We start from the raw sequence: 18,375 nt of genomic DNA, 5'->3' as shown, positions 1-18,375 counted from the left end.
ATAAGATAAGATAAGTGTTAAAGATATATTACTAATTTTATTTTGTTTTATCCTTTTTATATATGATATCTTATGTTAAGATATGAGTATTTTATGTATCATAAATTTATTCTTTTATCAGTTTTTTTTTAGTTTTTTATACACTCATTTTGTAAAATAATTTTTTTTTATTACAAATTAAATTATGATTAAAAAAGAAAAACTAAAAAAATATTTATAACATAATATTAATATATGATATATAAATTATTTTTATATATTGAATAACATAATATAAAAAAATTATTTATAAAGCTTAAATATTTTAATCATGAATATTATTAAATATAAAAGACTTTTTTTAAATAAAAAATATTACAATGTGACAATTTTTATATTAAATTTTGAAAATAATATATATTCCATTTTTTATTCATTTTTAAAATTAAATATAAATATAATATAACACATATAATTAGATATATTATTTTAAAATATCATATCCATATGATATGTATATCATAAGATATTATATCCATTTAAAAATCATATCACAGAATATATATTTTCTATACAACAAGATATAATATCATAAAATATATATGTCATATTCTATCATATTCTAAATTGTAGCCTTAAAGTAGAAGAATTTTGAAATTTATAAATTTCTTTTCAATAATCTTAAAGGAAAAAACTTACTTTATATATATAATTCATAATTATTTTGTAAAAGTAGTATGATGTTAATATAAAGTAATTTATTGGCAAGAAAAGCGATGTCTTCTAGAAGATGGCAGATGGCAAGGGAAAATGTGAACATGTTGAGAGTTGAGAGAAGGGTGGGTGAATGTTTTAAATGCTTGTTGGGTCCTCAGTCATCACTATCAGTCTTGTGTAAAGTTTGTATACGCACGAGAGACCAGGTCAAATTTCTCCTTATCAGTTATACCTACTTCCCCTTCCCCCCTTCCCCTTCTCCTTCCATGACTTTTCTCCATTGCCAAACCAAAAGGCCCCCCATCCACTCTGGATCATGTGATTCATCTGTCAATTTCATTGTACAATTATTCTAATGATTTTGTTTTCTTTTTTGGTTAGGGGGTCCATGAATATGGAATCATTGTTAATATATTGCTCTTTATTTTTTATTGCTTACTTCATTTGGTCTTATGTTAGGTAAGACCCAGTGGACTTTGAAAGTGCAGACAGTCAAACAAACTTATATTGTAATTTCAAAAGGACAAATCACATTTTTAAATATTTTCCTTAACAACTTTATAAATTTATAATTCCCATATCTCTATTTCCAATTTTTTTTTTTCCAACTTATTAATAGTAGTTGCTTCATTCCTCTTCAATTTTCCCACATTGTTTCTAGAATTAATATTTACAATAAACCTATGCCTCTTTCCCATGAAGGTAGCTTTCTTGGCTTGAAATGGTATATAAAAATTATAAAATTAACACCACAATTTTCAACCATTTTATGAAAAAAAATTACCGTTATTTTATGGAATGTATAGAATCATAAAAATCATATAGTGTTTAGGAAGATTCAAATTGTTGTTCAAAAAGCTATCTTAAAGTTTCCAAATCTTTAGGTTTGTATGATCGATTCATATCTTCAATAAATGAAAAATTCAAATTAAATTTTGATGATTTAAGGGTAGAGAATAAAAGTGCATCAAGTTGGATTATTAGAAACTCTAATGGAATTGTAAAAATTGTTGCAAGTAGACATATTGACAATGTTTCAATCATTATTGCGGAATGTATAATTTTAAGTGATGACTTGTTAACGGGCAAGAACATTGAGTTCTTAAACTTAAAAATTGAAAATGATTCAAAAATATTGTTTTTAAACCTAGAGATTGAAGGTGACTAAAATATAATGATAGATTGTTATAATAAAAAAAAAAATATATTTCTAGTTCTTTTATGTTATTAATAGAGGATGTTTAGAAATTATCTCAAGATCTAAATATTTACAATTGCATTCATATTTATTGGTAAGCAAATAGAATAATAAACTATTTAGTTAAAAAACATATTTACATTATAAAGTTGATCATTTGATGGTCAAATTTTCCTAAAAATGTTACAAAGTTTGATTTATTGTTGTTTATCTTTCAATCAAATTTATAGATATCCTATTTCATAGTCTCTTTTCATAAGAAAAAAATAAAAAAATTACAATAAACATTTTTCTCGTTAATCTTTACTACTAAATAATAATTTTTATTACCATATTGAATTTTTTTTTGAAAAATGAGTTTTAACTCACTAATTTGAAATATATATATATATATGAAGGAATCTTAACTTTTATAAATCAATTTTATCTTCATTCGTTTAAAAATATTTTAAAATAAGTGCACTTTTTTATAAATCAAATAATTATTTCTTAAAATACCCTATTACTTAACAATGTTAAATAAAATTATCAAAAAAAAAAAAAAGGGATCCTCAAGTGATAAATAAAATCTTTTTAATTCTTTAATTAATAATGATTTTATATCTGTATTATATAAATTCACTCATCTTCTCATTTAAAAAAAAAAAATTTTTGAATAAAAATTTTGTTAATTGACATCAACAATAAAAATAGAAAATTTAAAAATTAAAAATACAATTAAAACTAAAATACTTAAAAATTAAATATAATTAAAACAAAAAATTAAATTAAATACAATTAGAACCGAAAAACTTATAAAAATAAAATATCGACTCCCTTTGTATTTTCAAATCTTTCTCAAATCTATATTCTCTATTAGTATGATTTAGTGAAGTGAAAGTTAATATTTAATTTTTATATTTTTAGTTTTAATTGTATTTTTAATTTTTAAAATTTCATATTTTATTGATCCCAAATTAGTTTTCATGATAACAAAAATTATCAATTGGTGTTATTAACTTGATAAATAAAAAGTTATTTTGGCAAATAATTATTTGACTTGTGAAAAAATACATATATTTTAAAATAATTTTAAATGGACAAAGATAAAACCGATTTATAAAATATTGGATTTCTCTTTTATATATATATATACAAATTAGTGAGCCAAAACCCATTTTTTCCAATTTTTTTTTCCAATTTCATTTGAATATGGATGAGTGAGCATCTCCGTTGTTTTTTTATTTTTGGGATAATTTCATTCATCTCGTGTAAGTTTTCTGTTAAATACATTTGATTCTTGTAAATTTGAAATTTTATTAAATATTTTTTTTTTATCTTTTTCATTTTTTATTTTCACTCACTTTCTATTTTATTCAAAATAAGGGAAATATATAATGAAATTTTAAATTTATGAAGATAAGAAGTATTTAATTAAAATTTTGGAAAGACGAATGAAATTAATATTTATTTTTTGGTATTTGGTATGTTCAATTTTTCTAATTTGAATATTCCATGGTTGAAATTTAAACAGATAATAAAGACTTATACTATTCCATAGTTGAAACTTAAATGATATGATAGGAACATGATAATATCTTAGAGACGTCGTGAAATTTTATAATAAAATTATAATGAAATAGAGTAATATATGTGGGTAGAGATGTTTGAAAGAGACCCACATGTGCTATTGTATTAATGTCCCTTCCTACAACTTTCCGAGGTAGTTTTCAAAGTCGTCGTTTTGTGGAAACTTTGAATGAGGATACGTAGTTTTGAATGGCTTGGTATCATTTGAAGTTCGTCATTGCTAAGCTATGTTTGCTTATGGGAAAGTTTGATGGAAAATGACACGTCGAATGGGAGGAAAGAAAATAAAAAATAAATTTAAAGTTAATAAATTATTTTTATTTTTAAAAATATTTTTATTTATTTGATTTTTTTATACAAAGATTACATAATTTAACAATATACAATTTTTTTTTTAAAAAATAATTTTAATTATATTTGTTTTTTTTTTCATGGTAAAATTAAATATGAAAAAAATATATTTTTTTAAACATATTTTCTTCCTAATACTTTTCGGAAATCAAGTATAGTCTAAAGTGGTGTTTGTTTTATTTATCTAATTCTAAATAGAACTTTAATGCTTAATAGTGTTAAGTATTAAATTGTTTGTTTTTTTTAATATTTTATTTTTATTAAATATTAAAAAGTAAAGAAAAATCAATATAATATTTTTTTCATTTAGAAAAAGCTAAATATTTTGATTTTTTTTATTCATTAAAAAATTTATAATAAGTTATGAAGAAGTAAAAAAATATATGACTTAAAATTTGAAAATAAATTACTTTAACTAAAAAGCTAAAAAAACAAGTGCCTTCTAAATCTTATTCAAATTTCAAGAATGACTTTGAATGAGGGAAAAAAAGGAAAAAGAATCAAAGAGACGGGATAATAAAAGGTTAGAAAGAGTTTGTCATATGCCCATGTAATTTTTCATATTTGATTTTTGTTAGGTTATGTTTGACTCTTTGAAAGTTTGAAGGAATATGCATGAGAAAGAAAATAGAGAGAAAAAGTAGAAGGAAAGAAAAAGTAAAATAAAAAATAAAGAAATAAATTTAAAATTAATAAATTATTTTTATATACTACTTCAAATTATTTTCACTTTTTTTTTTAACTCTTTTTTATAAAGATTAAATAATTTTAAAATATAAAAATTTCTTAATAATTTTAATTATATTGGACTTTCTTTTATATTTTTTTATAAAAAATAAATGACTTAAAATTTGAAAATAAATTACTTTAACTAAAAAGCTAAAAAAACAAGTGCCTTCTAAATCTTATTCAAATTTCAAGAATGACTTTGAATAAGGGAAAAGAAGGAAAAAGAATCAAAGAGACAGGATAATAAAAGGTTAGAAAGAGTTTATCATATGCCCATGTAATTTTTCATATTTGATTTTTGTTAGGTTATGTTTGACTCTTTGAAAGTTTGAAGGAATATGCATGAGAAAGAAAATAGAGAGAAAAAGTAGAAGGAAAGAAAAAGTAAAGTAAAAAATAAAGAAATAAATTTAAAATTAATAAATTATTTTTATATACTACTTCAAATTATTTTCACTTTTTTTTAACTCTTTTTTATAAAGATTAAATAATTTTAAAATATAAAAATTTCTTAATAATTTTAATTATATTGGACTTTCTTTTATATTTTTTTTATAAAAAATAAATGACTTAAAATTTGAAAATAAATTACTTTAACTAAAAAGCTAAAAAAACAAGTGCCTTCTAAATCTTATTCAAATTTCAAGAATGACTTTGAATGAGGGAAAAGAAGGAAAAAATAATCAAAGAGACAGGATGATAAAAGGTTAGAAATAGTTTGTCATATGCCCATGTAATTTTTCATATTTGATTTTTGTTAGGTTATGTTTGACTATTTTAAAGTTTGAAGGAATATGTATGAGAAAGAAAATAGAGAGAAAAAGTAGAAGAAAAGAAAAAGTAAAATAAAAAATAAAAAAATAAATTTAAAATTAATAAATTATTTTTATACACCACTTCAAATTATTTTCACTTTTTTTAACTCTTTTTTTATAAAGATTAAATAATTTTAAAATATAAAAATTTCTTAATAATTTTAATTATATTTGACTTTCTTTTATATTTTTTTATAAAAAAATAAATGACTTAAAATTTGAAAATAAATTACTTTAACTAAAAAGCGAAAAAAACAAGTGCCTTCTAAATCTCATTCAAATTTCAAGAATGACTTTGAATGAAGGAAAAGAAGGAAAAAGAATCAAAGAGACAGGATAATAAAAGGTGAGAAAGAGTTTGTCATATGGCCATGTAATTTTTCATATTTGATTTTTGTTAGGTTATGTTTGACTCTTTGAAAGTTTGAAGGAATATGTATGAGAAAGAAAATAGAAAGAAAAAGTAAAATAAAAAATAAAAAAATAAATTTAAAATTAATAAATTATTTTTATATACTACTTCAAAATTTTTTTCACCTTTTTAACTCTTTTTTTTTTATAAAGATTAAATAATTTTAAAATATAAAAATTTCTTAATAATATTAATTATATTCGACTTTCTTTTATATATTTTTTATAATAAAACAAAACATAAAAAAATCATTTTTTTAATGTATTTTTTTTCTTTCCTTAGTACTTTCCGAGAAACAAATGTAACTTTAATAAATTTATTTTATTGATAGATGCAATTAAAAATGTTTATCCTATTTAAATTTGAGAAGATTAAGATACAGTCCATGGCCATTGTCAAAATAAAATTTAAAAATGAGAATGGAGTGAGCTGAAGTTAGGATGATAAATAAATATTTTTTGGAAGTAGTTAGGAAAGACGTTTGGTCATCTCCCTTAGCATTATCAAATCAAGGCTCTTTATGTATGTTGACAGTAAGTATGGCATAAAAAAATGGATCTTGCTTTGGAATATGCCCCAAGTGGGCTATGAGACAATTAACAAGTATGAAAATATATCCATGTGGGCAGGAACTTTGCATAGAACCCATCAATGAAGTTTCAAAACTTCAAACATCATTGAATATTTCAAGGAGCACAAGCCCAACGTGGCAATTCAAACACCACTGCACAAAGACTTAAAAAAAAGAGTTATTCAGAATATTCATCTTGTGGCAATCAACCAATTTGGACAACTGGGTGTTTGTTTTTTTAACTTTTTATTGAAAACAATTTGTTTTTAAACTTTAAATGGTTTGTTTTTCTATTTTTTTTTTATGATTTATTATAAACTTTTTACTAAATAGAAAAAATCAAAATATTTAACTTTTTCTAAGTGGAAAAAATAACATGTTGGTTTTTCTTTACTTTTTAATGCTTAATAAAAATAAAATACTACAAAAATAAACAACAAAATACTTAATACTATTAAGTAGCAAAGTTATATTTCAAATTAAGAAAAAAAAACAAATACCACATAACTTTCAACCTAATCACTATTTAAGAGTATATTTGAAAATGTTTTAATAAAAACATTTTATGTAAAATTGATTTTAAGAAAATAATTTATTAAGTGATTTAAAAAAAAAAATATTATAAATGATTTTTTGATATTGTAAATGAGTTTTTAGATTTTTAAAAATATTTCTTAAATTTTGTCAAACACATTTTTTTTTAAAACATTTTTTAGGTTAAAAGTATTTTCTAAAATCATTGTCAATCAGATTGGAAGGTGGAGTTTACTTTTTTACTTAATTCTAAATAGAATTTAAAACTAAATAGTGCTTAATAGTGTTAAGTATTATATGTTTGTTTTTGTAATATTTTATTTTTTATTAGATATTAAAAATAAAGAAAAAACAATATGTTACTTTTTCCATTTAGAAAAAGTCTCAATTGAAAATTTATAAATAATGAAAAAGTTGAAAAAAAAAACAACTTAAAGTTTAAAAACAAATTACTTTTGACAAAAAAAACAAACACCCTCTAAAATGTTTTATGTTTAACAACATATATGTACTTCGAGTGACTTATTCCAACTTTCATTCACAACTAACATCAACTATAAAGCATATACATGCATGGAAACATAATTATCACAAAAAAACAATCCCTAAATTTGTCCTATGTAAATAGTATTTCACATCAAGGGCCCTTGTCGAATCTCTCCACTCACTCCAAATTGTATAATGGATCATGTATTAATCCAAGTAGCATAGGGTTGTCAAGTTAGTATCGAATTCACTAAGAAAATCATAGAGACTACTAGTGGCTTGGGAGGGAATGAAAAAAGATTCCAAGAGGTGAAGGTCACTTAATGATGGTAATCTTATTTGTGTGGTAGATGAGAACAATGCAGGGAAAACAAGAAGAAGATAAAATTTGGATTTTAGTGTTAGAGGTTTGATACATTAGGGGATTGGTGCTTCTTGATAATAACTTCTAGGAGTATAATGCACTTGATCAACACATGATATATTAGTTTTAACCTTTTATTGAAAAGTGCTTTTTCAATTCTTGCAAAAGCTTTCAACATTGTTAAATCAAAATGTTTAAACCAAATAAAGTGAATCAAATCCAAAACATTTAGTGTTTCAAAAACACAATAATTTAAAGACACCTGATACTAGTCATTTAGAATGCTAACAAGTATTTGACAAGAAGTAAATTAAGCAAGACATTGAAGATAAACAAAAGGAAATAAAAAAAAAATAAAAATGAAAACATTGAACATTAGAACTATAAATGAATCTAATACATTGTTGCCTAATGAAAGGATATCCATGGGTCTTTTTCCTAGTTGGGGATCCTTTATCATAATTATGGACTTAGAGTTTCTCCATTGACAAGCCTCCAACCCTCACAATTAATCCAAGAAAAAAGAAGAAGAAGAAGAAACTTAAAACTAAGATAAATAAATTATAGACCACACAATAAAGCCTAAAGTCTTGAACAACTAGCAAAATCACAAAATGAGCTTTTTTATTTTTATTTATTATTATTTTTTTCAGATTTAAGCTTTAGAAAATTCACCTAGAGTTTGTTCGGGCAGGTTTAGAATGAAAAACATAGGCTTCTATTATGAAAATTTGCCAGGGCTTTGCCTACTTTGCATATCCCTAGTGGATGCCTTGTTTTTGCACCATTTCCTTGTTTTCCTTTGTTTTATTTTCTCATCATTCTTTTATGTTCTTCATTTACCTGATAAAACCTTGGAAAAGATTGCGTAGTATTGTTTCAATTATAAGTTTGTGTTATTTACTCTAGAATTGTGTTCAAAATATGCAGTTAAGACCCACTTACATTACATTATCAAAATGAGCGCAGGAACGTGATCTTCACATTTTTTGCCTCATCCTTAACTTGGTCACTACCTTGGCCCTAGTCCTGGCTCTATAATCTTATCAATTAATTACAAAGTTATGGAATGAGTTGGAGTAGATGTGGATAGTGTATAAGGAAAAAATAGAACTATTATACGGTGAATGGAAGATCAGAATTAGTAATGGCTTCTATAGATGCACTACAAGAAAAAAGGGAGATAGTCATAGAGCTTTAGTAGGGGCCAGACAACTAAAAGGGTGTATAGTTTTGCTTATGAGGATGTTTGCCTCTACTAAGTCATGACCATGGTGCCAATTCTTTATAAATAAGGTAAAACATGAGACCACTAGCTCTAATGATTTTTAATTGGATGTTTGCCTCTACTAAGTCATGACCATGGTGCCAATTCTTTATAAATAAGGTAAAACATGAGACCACTAGCTCTAATGATTTTTAATTGTGACCATGGATGGCTAAAATAAATAGTGTAATTACATGTTACTATTTTTCTATCACAAATTAGGGTTTAGACACTACTCTATTTCTATTTTTTTTTTTTTTTTTATCTCTTTCCATTTAGGGTTTACATAAGTATTCCTATTTTCGTTTCCACTAGAGAAATATTTTCTCCATTGAATCATCAATTTTTTTATTATTGAATATGAAACAAGTGATAGCAATTTGAATAATGTAGGTGAGGGTTAGGGTTTTTGTTTTTTATTCATTTCTTTTTCCAATTTTGTTTGGATGTTTTTTTATCTTTGGGCTCTGAATGGTTTGGAGATTGATCAGACAAAGCTCACTATGTGTTTATTTTTTGTTATGTCATTTTATGCTTTTTATGTTTCTTATTACTTTTTTTTGGATATGGTTTTGGTGAATGATTTCTATATCTCTTTATGGTTATGTGTTTTAATGCTACGAATATGTTTTTGGAGTTTGATTGGGTCTTGTTCAAGCTAGAAATGATGAAGGTTGATGTTCTGAAGTCTGTGTGGATAATTTTATTTGACTTTGTTTGAGCCAAAGTTTGGTATTGTGGAAATTGTTGTCGATTAGGGTTGAGTTAAGTTTCTATCTAGATGTGTCTACTGATGGAAATTCGATTGAAATAATGGTATTGAGGTATTCTTTTGTTCCAATATGATAAGTAGAATATCAATTGAGTTTTTTCTATGTAGTTGGTGCTAAATTTTTTATATTTGCTTCTATAGTTGCTATCTTTCCCCATAGTGAACCATGGACATTTAATTGACTTTTTGTTTTTCTTTTGGGAGGTTTACAACTGTTCTATGATGTTGCTCCTGAGATCACATAAAATTTTCATGCACTCTAGTCATGTAATATATATGTGAACAAGTATTTATAAGAACTGCACCTTTTCTTTCTCTACTTGTAGCGATTATTTTTGCTATTATGAATTTATGATTATAACACATATTATAGCATTGTGGTATTTAATTTGTGATTTATTGATGATTCTATATGCATTCTCTATTTTCATTTTCTTGTAGATCTCCTTGTATGGATTACTCTATCTAAATTTAGAAGTTCATTTATAATTTTTTTTGTAGGGCCTAATTTTCAATGAATAGTGTGATATTCATTATAAAAAAAATAGTTGTTTGATTTCTTTGCCATGTATTTTTTAGGCGAAAAAAGAATTAGTCCCAAAACTAGAAAGCCACTGCATTATTAAGGGTCCTTCTTCCATCGTATTATCAAAGGATCAATGGCTCAAGTATGTTTTTCATACTCATTTTTAAGCCAAGATTTTGTTTCATGGATTGATTCTGGTTCATTTGCATTTGTCCAATGTTTTTTGGTTGAGCATGACTTGGAAATGGTCTTTGTCTTTTAGTCAGTTACCCTTATTTATGTTATAGGATACAAGGCTAATGGTCATGACTACTTTTTCTTGTGATGAGGTTTTAAGGTTGTACTTATTAAGTTGCCTATTCTCAAAATTTTTACTAAAATTCACCATACCCAACCTAGTTTCATACGCCTTTTCAATTTGTTTCTTACCAATGGATAAATGGTTGATTTTTATTCTACAAGGGGATGGTTTCCTCAGATGAGACGGTATGATTTCTTCACTTGTGTCATCTGAACTTGAAAATAGCATCTTTCATTGTGTTTGTGTAACAAAATTAATGTTTTGGAAGGGAAACACATTAATGTCTGATCATGTGATTTGAATTTGAAATTGTTAGCACTAGAATTTTTATATTATTAGTCTTTATTTAAAAAAATATTGAAATTCATACTTCAACTCTTACACATCAACACTCAACCATGCCATGTCCCTTTTACAATTGAGCCAAAAGTTCCCTTGTGTTTTGTGTGAGTTTCTCTCGTATGTAATACTTATTGTATAGAGTTGTTGTGGTGTAGAAACCCTTTTGTATTTTCTTGGCCATATAAATTGAATGTTTTGGGGTTAACCGTCGATATGCTAAACCATTTTTCAAAACCAGAATTCTTTGCTCTATTTTATCTTATTTCTTGAGTTGGTATTAAAGCAAGGTTCAAGCACCATCAAATTAAATTATGGCCAAGTTACCATCCTTGTCTCCTTTTCCATCTGTGATAGCAGGAGATTCAACTCCATTAGCTTTCAACACTAATCTCCTACAATCCTTCATTGATGACAATAGCTTTTTGTTTGGGAATGCCATGAGCTTCAACTTTTTAATAAAACTAGACCGAAATAACTTTCTTTTATGGAAACCTGTTATCATCCTGACTTTAAAAGGGCATGATTTCGATGGTTATTTATTTGGAACACAACCCATTTTAGAAAAGATTATCCTTACAATGGAGAAGTCTGATGAAACCAAATTCATCCTTAACCTAGCCTATGTGAAATGGGTTCAGATAGATCAAAGACTACTGTGTTGGCTACTATCCTCTATTTCTGAGAGTGTTTTACTTAAGGTAGTGGGTCTCTCAACAACATCGTGAGATGTGGAAGGCACTAGAAATGGTGTATGCATCCCAAGCTAGTTCTAAAGTTTTACAATTAAAAACTCAGCTCCAGAAAACCCAAAAAGGGTCATTGTCCATGGACAAATATCTCACCAAAATGAAGATGTTTGCTGATAATCTTAGAATTGTTGGATATCTAATAATAGATGAGGACCTCATGCTTCATGTTTTAGTTGGTCTTAGGTTAGAATATGACCCTGTAGTGGCTAACCTTACTTCCAAAATTGTGTTTGCTACTTAGAAAGAAGCTCAAGCTCTGTTACTGAACCATAAGAGTTGTATAAATCAAATGAATGTTGCAACAACTTTGGATCTCTCAAATGCTTTTGCTATGTCTCTAATAAGAAGGTTGAAGGTAACAATGACCAAAACAAAAATGGAAGAGGCATAGGTCTAGGACTAAACAAATTCAGAGGAGGTTGGGGTGGACATGGATGAGGTGCTCGAGGAAATTCGAAGCCGACATGTCAAGTTTGCAAAAAAGTTGGGCACATTGCTTTTCAATGCTATTATCACTTTGATCATGCTTTCTAGGCTCCTAAAAACAATCAAGCTTCTACATTCATTGCCACACTTGAACCAGTCTTTGACCAGTCATGGTATGCTGATAGTGGAGCCACCAACCATGTTACTACTAAACTTAGCAACCTCTTTATGAAATCTAACTACCATGGTGAGGACAAACTTACAGTTGGCAATGGTAATAAACTTCCTATTACTCATGTTGGTTATATTGAAATACCTTCTCCATCTTCACTGCTTTATTTGAGAAATATGTTATTGGTTCCCTAGATTAAAAAGAGTTCGTTAAGTATTTCTCGTTTAACAACTTATAACAAAGTGTTTGTTGAATTTCATTCCAATGTTTGCTGAATGACAAAGAAAACAATTGAGTATTGCTGCAAGGGAAACTTGAAGATGAATTGTAAAAATTGCATATTCCTGAGACTACAAATCATACAAAGTCAGCTGCTAATTCTTTTGTGAATCTATTAGTCAGTTCTATTGTTGGGTTAAATTTAGTTAAGTAAAAAAGAAGGGTTGATTCCCAATGTCATGTGTCCTCTATTTCAGTTAGTCCCGATGTCTTACATAGAAAGTTAGGTCATCATTTTAGTAGAGTCACAAGTCATGTCTAAGAATCTTGTAATCCAAATACTTCAATCAATGGAAAACTCAACTTTTGTGATGCTGCCAATTTGGAAAAATTCATGCTATGCATTACAACTCTTCTTCATCTAAAACTTCTTCACCTCTCGAGCTGATCAACATAGATATATGGGCCCCTACTTCAATTATTTCAAACTTAGGATACAAATATTACATACACTTCATATATGTTTTTCCAAGTACACTTGGGTCTTTACTCTTCAAACTAAAGTTGAAGCTCTAAGCTCCTTTATTCTCTTCAAAAACCAAATTGAGAAAACTTTGGACACTAAAATAAAAAAAACTCTAATCAAATTGGGATGGTGAGTATAGACCCTTTGAGAACTATCTTAAGAATAATGGAATATTTTTTCAACATCCTTACCCACATGCTCATAAATAGAATGGAAAATCCGAGAGAAAACACAAACACATTGTAGAAATGGGTTTAACCCTTCTTGCTCAAGCCTCTATTCCTTTGAGATTTTGGTGGGAGGCTTTCCAAACCTTTTTCTACCTTATAAATCACTTACCTACACCAATTTTGAAGTTTTTATCCCCATTAGAAAAGCTTTATAAAAGGAAACCAAATTATTCTTTTCTCAAAACATTTGAATGTTCTTGTTTCCCTTATCTTAGGTCATTTCAATCCATTAAATTCCAATTTCACACAATCAAGTGTGTTTTCCTAGGCCACAACAACTCTCATAAAGGGTACCTATGTCTTCATCCTAGTGGTAAAGTTTATATCTCTTGGCATGTTGCATTCAATGAAAATGAATTTCCTTATTTTGGAGGTTTTCCTAGAACTGAAAAGTTGAGCCCCTCAGCACAACCATCCTTGAATTTTTTAATTTTTAAATAGTTTAAAACGTGGCCCATCATTAGAACCTAAAGAAAAATCAATTCAGAATTCAATATGTAGTGAGGAGAGTACAAATGAGAGCCAACCTGCGGTTGCAGCTCCAAGAGTTGAGAGCCAACCTTCAACTACAACTCCAATGACCTATTCTCTCAAAATTTGGAAGTTGTGACCACTTCACTATCTTTCACACCAAGTCAACCACCAATTCTATCAAGTCCAACCATCCTTGAACAAATTGGAGCACCAAAATCTCAAATTTCATCAGTTCTAAAAAACGAACCTAAACATCCTATGAAAACACAGTCAAATAGTGGCATCTTTAAACCCAAAGTTTATGCAACCAACCACATGAACTCTTCAAAATAGCCACATGATATCCTTCAAATTGATAGTCAACCAACTTGTGTGGAAAATGCTTTGGTGTCCCCAATGTGGAAGATGACAAAGGAAGAAGAATTTGGTGCCTTGTTTTGAAATCATCCTTGGCACCTTGTACCTTACCACAGTACAATATAATTGGAAACAAATGGGTATTCAAGCTGAAAATCAATCCTAATGGAAGTGTAGAAAGATACAAAGCTAGGTTGGTTGCTAAGGGGTTCCACCAAACCCTTGAAATTGATTTCAAAGAGACATTTAACCTAGTGGTCAAAGCTGCAACCATTTGAGTAGTGTTAATAGTGGCTGTATCAAGAAATTGGGACATTAGACAATTAGAAGTAAACAATGCTTTCCTAAATGATTCTTTTCAAGAGGTAGTTTAATGGCCTAACTTGAGGGATATATTGATCCTTTAAAACCAAATTATATGTGCAAACTCAACTGTGCTTTGAATGGATTGAAGCAAGCCCCTAGAGTATGGTGTGATAAATTGAGAGCTGCTTTAATGTAGTGAGGTTTTCAAAACTCAAGGTCTGACACATCTCTCTTCATTTTCAACTCAAATGAAAAGACCATTTATTTATTGGTCTATGTTGATGATATCTTACTAATAGGGAATGATGAGTTGTTGAACAAACTTACAAGTAACCTCAATAGAGAGTTTGCATGGAAAAACTTAGGACATATCCACTATTTTTTGGGCATTGAAGCACATCATGATGCAACAGGATTATACCTCAATTAATCGAAATATATGACTGATCTTCTTAAGAAACACAATATGGAAAATGTAAAACCTTATCCAACCTTAATGACAGTTGGAGAGATACCATCAAGACGAAGTCAAGAGAAATAAAATGAACAGATGAAAAATCCTACTCTCTATCGAAGTGTGATTGGTACTCTACAATACCTAACCTTGACCAGACTAGATATCTTCTATAGTATGAACAAGCTCAACTAATTTATTCAAAATCTAACTATGGTGGGTTGGCAAGTAGTTAAGAGAGTCTTGCGGTATCTTAAAGGAAGTTTGGATTGTGGCATTCACCTAAAACCAAGTAAAACACTTGGTTTAATAACCTATGTAGATGTTGATTGAGGCTTCTATCTACATGATTGAAAGTCGGTTAGTGGTTATTGTGTCTACTTTGGTGATTCATTGATATCTTGGTCATTTAAAAAACATGTGGTGTCCCCGTCTAGCACATAATTTGAGTATAAATCTTTTGCCCTTGTAGCAGCTAAACTAACTTTGCTACAATACCTTCTAAAAGAGTTAAGAATTTCTTTTCCTACCATTAATTTGGTGTGACAGTATGAGTGCTGGCTCTTTGGCTGCTAATCCAATTTGTCATGCAAGGACTAAGCACCTAGAAATTGACCTTCATTTTGTAAGGAACAAAGTACTTCAATAAGACTTAGAAGTCAGATATGTGTTATCTTATGATCAACTTGCATATTTTTTAACCAAAGTCTTAGCTGTCACTCGACATCATTATCTCAGGTCCAAACTTGGTGTAACAAAGTCCCATTTTCATTTGAGGGGGGCTATTAAAAAAATACTGAAATTCATACTTCAGTTCTTACACATCAGCACTCAACCATGCCATGTCCCTCCTACAATTAAGACAAAAGTTCCATTATGTTTTATGTGACTTTCTCTCACATGCAATACCTACTGTATACTGTTGTTGTGGTGTAGAAACCCTTTTTGTATCTTCTTGGCCATATAAATTGAATGTTTTGAGGTCAACTGTCGATATGCTGAACCATTTTTCAAATCCATAATTCTTTGCTCCATTTTCTCTTATTTCTTGATCGTTTCATTGTTGTAACCTATTTAGAAAAGAAATTAGGTTGTGAGATGATATGAAATGGTTCTATGGATTTTTGGGCATTGCCGATTGCTCAACTACAATGATGATGGATAATGCAAGGAAACCAATTTGAATTGGAACACATGTAGTCTCTTAGTATTTTCAAGGTTGGTGGTGACTATGACAACAATAATGAAGTTGATGTACATAAACTCTTTTTTGTTTTCCAAAGTTTGTTGTAACAATTGCATCTTTTCTTATTTCTAGAATGGAAAAACAATTGTTTTCTGGGCCACCTTGAATACACTACCAAATATTAATAAACAACTTAACTCTCTTCCACTATAATTTAGAGTGAACAAACTACATATCCAATTAACTGTTGGATATTTTGGTAATTATGGGCCTACATATTAACACATTGTATATTAAGCTATCTTATTTTTTAATCTAATTAAATATGATTAATTAAGTTAATGATGAACTTTTAAAGCATCTCTAGATATATGAACTGTATGTGCTTTGCAATATGTAGAGACCAATTTTATTTTATTTATTAATGATGGGTTAATAAATAAAATAAAATAATAAGGGGTATAAATAGGGTTATGGTCCCTAGTCTAAACGAGAGGAGATAGAAAAATTGTTAATTATTCATATCCCATCAGTGAGTGATTTCGAGGTTGAAATACTTGTTTCAGACGTGGAAGACAAGACCCAAGTATATAATCTCAATGGATTCAGATATGTCTTCCAATATTATTATTATCTTATAGATTTAACATGAGATTCTGGCGTATATATTGTTTAGATGATCAGATTTTATAATCATTCTGTATGATTTGTGATTCTCCAACAAGTGGTATCAAAGTCACTTTTGTTAAATCTATTAGGTTTTAATTAAATATTTTTCATGGTGGATGGAGTTTTTTTTTTTAATCTGATTTCCATTCATTCATCTACCATTTTTTTTTTTTTTTTTTTTTTGTGTTTGGTTGTAAGGAAAATTTTCTTTAATCTAGATTCCCCAAATTTTCTGTTGTAAATATTTTGTATAAATTATTTTTCCAATAAATATCAATATTTTTATCAAAAATATTTTCTCTCGAATTGTTTGCATATTTTTCAAGATAAAATATAAGTGTTTTTTAAGAATTTTAGGGATAAAGATGAAGTGGTTGGGTGACAATGACCCATTTTTTCGTCATTATCTTGTTACTTTTTGATAAGTTTTTTAATAAGGTCATTTGAATATTGGGTTTAAGTCTTTTAATAAGGTCATTTGAACATTGGGCTTAAGTCTTTTAATAGGGTTAGTTGGACATTGGGCCTAAGTCTTTTAATAAGGTCATTTGGACATTGGGCCTGAGTCTTTGAATAAGGTCATTTGGACATTGGGCCTAAGTCATTATATTGGGTCATTTGGATTGTTGAACCCAAGTCCATTTAAGTTGGGTCAAGTGATGGGTAGGGTCAGACCTTTGACTGACCCATTTGATCGACCTTGTTGGACCTTTGACTGACCTGTTTGACTGACCCAGTTGGACATTTGACTGTTGGCTTTTGACTATTGACTTTGACCATTGACTAAAAAAAACCTTTGCATGTTTAAAATCCAATATTTCAATATAAATTAAATTGAAATTATATGTCACTAAAGTGACCTCTATTATGTAAATTTATTTATCTTGAAGTATGCGAATTTTATTATGGAATTCTATGAATAGTATCTAAATCTATGCATCAAATAATCGACCTAAAGGAAGGTTATTTTTTGCTAGATTTTAGACACTTGTGTTAGTAAATATGTGATATTTTGGTGATGCCCATACATGCAATAAGTCGATCCAAAGATAGGCATATTATTGGTAGGATTTGTTATCAATATTTATTAACTATTTTTTATTTTTATTTTATAAAAGTACCATTTTCAAATTGTTTTTTTTGTCCAATGACTAAATATCAATGTTATGTTAGGTATATTATAGAAGCCCATCTTATTGCTTTTATGTCATATGTATACATATAGTTGATTCTTATATGCGTAAAGTAAATGACATTGTTGTTTATTGTGAGCTTATTATTTTATTTTGCATACAGTTAATGCTTCCGTTATATTTGCCAACATAAACAACATTCCAGTGCTTAATGGCACTAACTTCGAAAAATGGAAATAACATATTACTATTTTACTTGGGTATATGGATCTAGACCATGCGATTCAGATTGAACGATCTCTTGCCCTTACTAATGACAATACTACAGAACAAAGGGCTAACTTTGAAAAGTGGGAGCATTCTAATCACATGAGTCTTATGATCATGAAGCACTCTATTCCAAATACCATTAGGAGTGCAATGTATGAAGAGGAAAATGCTAAGAGTTTCCTAAGCCAAATAATAGACCGATTCGTTGGATTTGAAAAGGTCGAAACAAGCACCATTTTTTCTAAGCTTGTTTCAATGCGGTATAAAGGCA

Source organism: Vitis vinifera, chromosome 16 (assembly GCF_030704535.1).
Source record: "Vitis vinifera cultivar Pinot Noir 40024 chromosome 16, ASM3070453v1".
Classification (NCBI taxonomy): Eukaryota; Viridiplantae; Streptophyta; class Magnoliopsida; order Vitales; family Vitaceae; genus Vitis; species Vitis vinifera.
Note: the sequence above shows the minus strand (reverse complement) of the source record.